The sequence below is a fragment of the Macaca nemestrina genome, chromosome 4, assembly GCF_043159975.1.
Source record: "Macaca nemestrina isolate mMacNem1 chromosome 4, mMacNem.hap1, whole genome shotgun sequence".
NCBI classification, from domain to species: Eukaryota; Metazoa; Chordata; class Mammalia; order Primates; family Cercopithecidae; genus Macaca; species Macaca nemestrina.
In genome coordinates, this window is record NC_092128.1 from 129,544,896 (window position 1) to 129,549,783 (window position 4,888).

At 36.3% G+C, this 4,888-nt stretch overlaps 1 protein-coding gene across 13 annotated transcripts in view; it reads left to right on the forward strand.

Annotated features, from left to right (window-relative positions):
* Positions 1 to 4,888, forward strand: part of LOC139362897 (uncharacterized) — a 96,436-nt gene that overhangs the window by 2,988 nt on the left and 88,560 nt on the right. Inside the window, exon 4 of one of the 13 annotated variants that reach the window (XR_011622475.1) lies at positions 1,496 to 1,628. The exons of 11 other annotated variants lie outside the window; for them this stretch is intronic. The gene's annotated coding sequence lies outside the window, so the exon portion shown is untranslated. Of the gene's footprint in view, positions 1 to 98; positions 499 to 1,495; positions 1,629 to 4,888 lie in introns of those variants that run through there. One more of the 13 variants, XR_011622473.1, reaches the window with a different exon arrangement.

A 4,888-nucleotide genomic window follows, 5' to 3' on the forward strand; every position in this document is an offset into this window, starting at 1 on the left:
AAAGATAATTTGACAAATTAGAGAGGTTGCTACTTAGCATATATAGATGAATGTATAAAGAAACTGTGATAAATATATGTAATTTATCTTTAATAAAGATGAAAATTCTGCCATTTTCAACATTGATGAACCATGAAGACATCATGCTAAGTGAAATAAGCCAGATACAGAAGGACAAGTACCTCATGATTTCATATTTATGTGAAATCTTTAAAAACTCAAATTCATAGAAACAAGAATAATAATTACTACAGCTAGGATGTGGGAGGAAATGATGAGGTATTAGTCAAAAGATACATACTTTCAGCTATAAAAAATAAATGCTGGGAATGTAACATACAGACTGATGACTATCGTTAATAATACTGTATACTTAAATTCTTTTCAAAATCAAATCTCAAGTAATCTTACCACACATACCCACTCACAGACACAGAAAGTAACTATGTAAAGTGATAAATATGTTAACTATCTTAACCGAGGTAATTAAAAAATGTAAACATGTCTCAAAACATCATATTCTACATCATAAGTATATACACTTTTAGTTTGTCAATTATACCTCAATAAATGTAAAAAAAAAAAAAAAGGTAATTAACAAGTACTATCTAGTCATGGGTAAACTCCATTTAGAACCTTTTTCAACATCTTGTGGATTAAATAAAAAATCTAAATCCAATTATGTTTTTGATATCAGGGAAGTGCTGTGAGAAATAATGGTAATTGTAGAAAAAAATCTGAATAAGATAAATAATTTAACCCATAACACCTTTATATGATATAAAACTAATTCTGGCTATATATTCATTGGAGTGTTTCTGAAATTTGTGTATAATACATATATAATACATACATAATAGTAAAAAGTAATCACACTTCACAAATTACAATATGATGTATTGGGAAGGACGTCTTCTACATGAAGAGACTTGAGATTTCACACGAGATGATTTTTTTTTTTTTTTTTTTTTTGAGACGGAGTCTCGCTCTGTCGCCCAGGCTGGAGTGCCGTGGCCGGATCTCAGCTCACTGCAAGCTCCGCCTCCCAGGTTCACGCCATTCTCCCGCCTCAGCCTCCCGAGTAGCTGGGACTACAGGCGCCCGCCACTTAGCCCGGCTAGTTTTTTTTTTTTTGTATTTTTTAGTGGAGACGGGGTTTCACCGTGTTAGCCAGGATGGTCTCGATCTCCTGACCTCGTGATCCACCCGTCTCGGCCTCCCAAAGTGCTGGGATTACAGAGTGTTTTATGTCATAGACAATCTATGTCACATTTTACTAATGTATGCAACTGTTGCTATTTATGCTTTTATGCTTTTCAGGAAAATAATATATATATTTTAAACAATACAGATAATTAAAATTGTCAAGAAATTGAAACAATCCATATTATGCTAAAGATAGTTGAAAAAAATATGATAAATTCCCAGGACCAGAAGTAAATGAAGGGAATAATCCAGGGGAGTAACAAACCTAAGAAGCACGTGCTCTATTCAGACAGGACTAACCACAAGAACGTCAGATTCATGTGGGTTCAACTTCCAACAAGGCAAATGGAATCAGCAAAGAAATATACAGACTGGAGACATTCCAAGTTTGATATCTTCCATATGTGAAAACTAAGTTATACATTATGTTGCACACAATTAGATAAACCACCAAGATGAAGGGTCAAAAGAAATTATATGGTACATAAACATCAGATATTTGGCTTATGTTTAAATATTTGTCAATACAATGAAAAAACAGCCAAAGTAATGGGCAAAGAAAAAAAAAAACTATAAGCTTATCAAGTCATATCTGAAAAAAAAGCAAATTTTAAGTAAGCTATTACAAATGTGGTGAAAGAGTGTAATGTACAACATATGGGTTACATATTAAAATACACTGAGCAGATGAGAGGCCAATAAAATCGAATACTAAGCAAAATTGATGTAGTTACACATTTTACAGAAGGCAAGTTAATAGAGAATGAAATATATTTACTCATATATGAAGATTGAATTGAGAGGAAATGAACATCTAATTGCTTTACTAGACTATATAAACAAATGAAAGAAAATATTTAAAGAATTGGTGATTAAATAGTTTCTAAAACTGAAAACCTTTAAATCCTTTAAAAGTTTAGAAGTGTAATGTGTCAAAAAGAGATGAAAAAAATTCTTAAGTGAAGTAATAGTTTGGCTATTATGATTAGTGCTACAATAAACAGCCTCTTTGACATATTGATTTTATTTCCTTTTGAAATACATTGATTGAAATTGCCAGTATTGAAATTGCTGAATCATAGGGTAGTTCTATTTTTAATTTTTGGCAGAATCTCCATAAAACAGAACAATAACCTGTCATTTGCAGCAACATGGATGTACGTGGAGGACATTATGTTAAGTAAAATATGTCAAGCATAGAAGGACAAACACCACATGATATCATTTTTATGTAAAATTTAAAGCTGATCTCATGGAAGTAGAATAAAATGGTGGTTACCAGAGGCTGGAAAGGATCTGGAGAGGAAGAAATGAGAACAGGTTTGCCAATGAATGCAACATTACCATTTAACAGAAAAAATAGGCTGGGCGTGGTAGCTCACACCTGTAATCCTAGCACTTTGGGAGGCCGAGGCAAGTGGATCACCTGAGGCCAGGAGTTCAAGACCAGCCTGGCCAACATGGTGAAACCCCGTCTCTACTAAAAATACAAAAATTAGCTGGTCAATGTGGCAAGTGCCTGTAATCCCAGCTACATGGGAGGCTGTGAGACAAGAATTGCTTGAACCCAGGAGGTGGAGGTTGTCGTGAGCTGAGATTGCACAACTGCACTCCAGCCTCAGGGCGAGACTCTGTCTCAAAAAAAAATTTTTTTTTAATTTTAAAAATAACAAAGAATAAATTTTTGCGTTATATTACACAGTAGCATGACTATAACTACTAATAATATATTATCATATGGGTTAAGTTAGCTAGAAGAGAGAATTTTGCATGTTATCAGCACAGAGAAATAACAAATATTGAAAACAATAGATATGTTAATTATTCTGGTTCTATCATTATACAATGAATAAATGCACTGAAATATCACACTCTGTCTGTAAATGTGTACAATTATATGTCAATTTTAAATAAAACTTAATTTTAAAAAGGTCAAACTTCATAACACCAACATGAAAAAAAAGCTCATAAAAGCAGTGAGAGCAAAATGTCTCACCTTTGTATAAAGCCAGAAAACAGAAAAAAAGTTAATAAAATATTAAAATAAAAGCTTCTACACGGCATAGAAAACAATCAACAGAGTGAAAAGACAAACTACAGGCCAGGCGCGGTGGCTCACGCGTGTAATCCCGGCACTTTGGGAGGCCGAGGCGGGAAGATTCTGGCCAACATGGTGAAACCCCGACTCTACTAAAAATACAAAAAATTAGCCAGACGTGGTGGCGCCTTACTCCGGAGCCCGAGGCGGGAGAATCGCTTGAGCCCGCACGGGAGGCAGAGGTTGCAGTGAGCTGAGACCGCACCACTGCACTCCAGAATGGGCAACGAGAACAAGACTCTGTCTCAAAAAGAAAAAAAAAAAGAAAAGAAAAGAAAAAAGAGACAAAGACAAACTACAGAATGGGAGAAAACATGTGGAAACTGTGCATCTGACAAGGGGTTAATATCCAAAATATGTAAGGGGCTCGAATAACTCAACAGCAGAAATAATCATCATAATCACCCAGTTTTAAAATGAGCAAAAACCCGAATAGATATTTCTCCAAACAAGATATATATACAGTCGACAGGTGTATGAAAAAATGCTCAATATCACTAGTCATCAGGGAAATGTAAATTAAAGTAGTATAGTTGTAAATTAGCATGGTCATTATCAAAAAGACAGAACAAGTGTTGGCAATACATGGAGAAAAGGAAACCCTCATGCACTGTTGGTTTGAATGCAATTTAATACAGCCATTATGTAAAAAAGTAGAGGTTTCCCGAACTAAAAATAGAACTACTGTATGAACCAGCAATCCCACTACTGGGCGTATATACAAAGGAAATAAAACCAGTATGTTAAAGAGATATCTTCACTCCCATATTTATCACAGCACTAATGACAATAGCCAAGATATGGAATAATCATAGTGTCCATCGAGGGACAAATAGATAAAGAAAACATGGCATAGAAACCCAAATGAAATGCTATTTATCTACATAAATAATGAAATCCTGCCATTGAAAACAACATATATGGGCTGGCCATGGTGGCTCACACCTGTAATCCCAACACTTTGGGAGGCCGAGACGGGCGGATCACGAGGTCAGGAGATCGAGACCATCCTGGCTAACACGGTGAAACCCCATCTCTACTAAAAAATACAAAAAACTAGCCGGGCGAGGTGGCGGGCGCCTGTAGTCCCAGCTACTCGGGAGGCTGAGGCAGGAGAATGGTCTAAACCCGGGAGGCGGAGCTTGCAGTGAGCTGAGATCTGGCCACTGCACCCCAGCCTGGGCGACAGAGCAAGACTGTGTCTCAAAAAAAAAAAAAAAAAAAAAAAAAATACTGAGATGGGCTGGGCGTGGTGGCTCACACCTGTAATTCCAGCACTTTGGGAGGCTGAGGTGGGCTGATTACTTGAGGTCAGAAGTTCAAGAACAGCCTGGCAAACATGGCGAAACACTGTCTTTACTAAAAATACCAAAAAATAAAATAAAATAAAATAGCTGAGCATGGTGACACATGCCTATAGTCCTAGTTACTCAAGAGGTTGAAGCAGGAGAATTGCTTGAACCCAGGAGGTGGAGGCTGCAAGGAGCCGCGATCGCACCACTGCACTACAGCCTGGATGACAGAGTGAGACTCTGTCTCAAAAAAACAACAACAAAAAAAATTAGATATTACAAAAGTGCAATT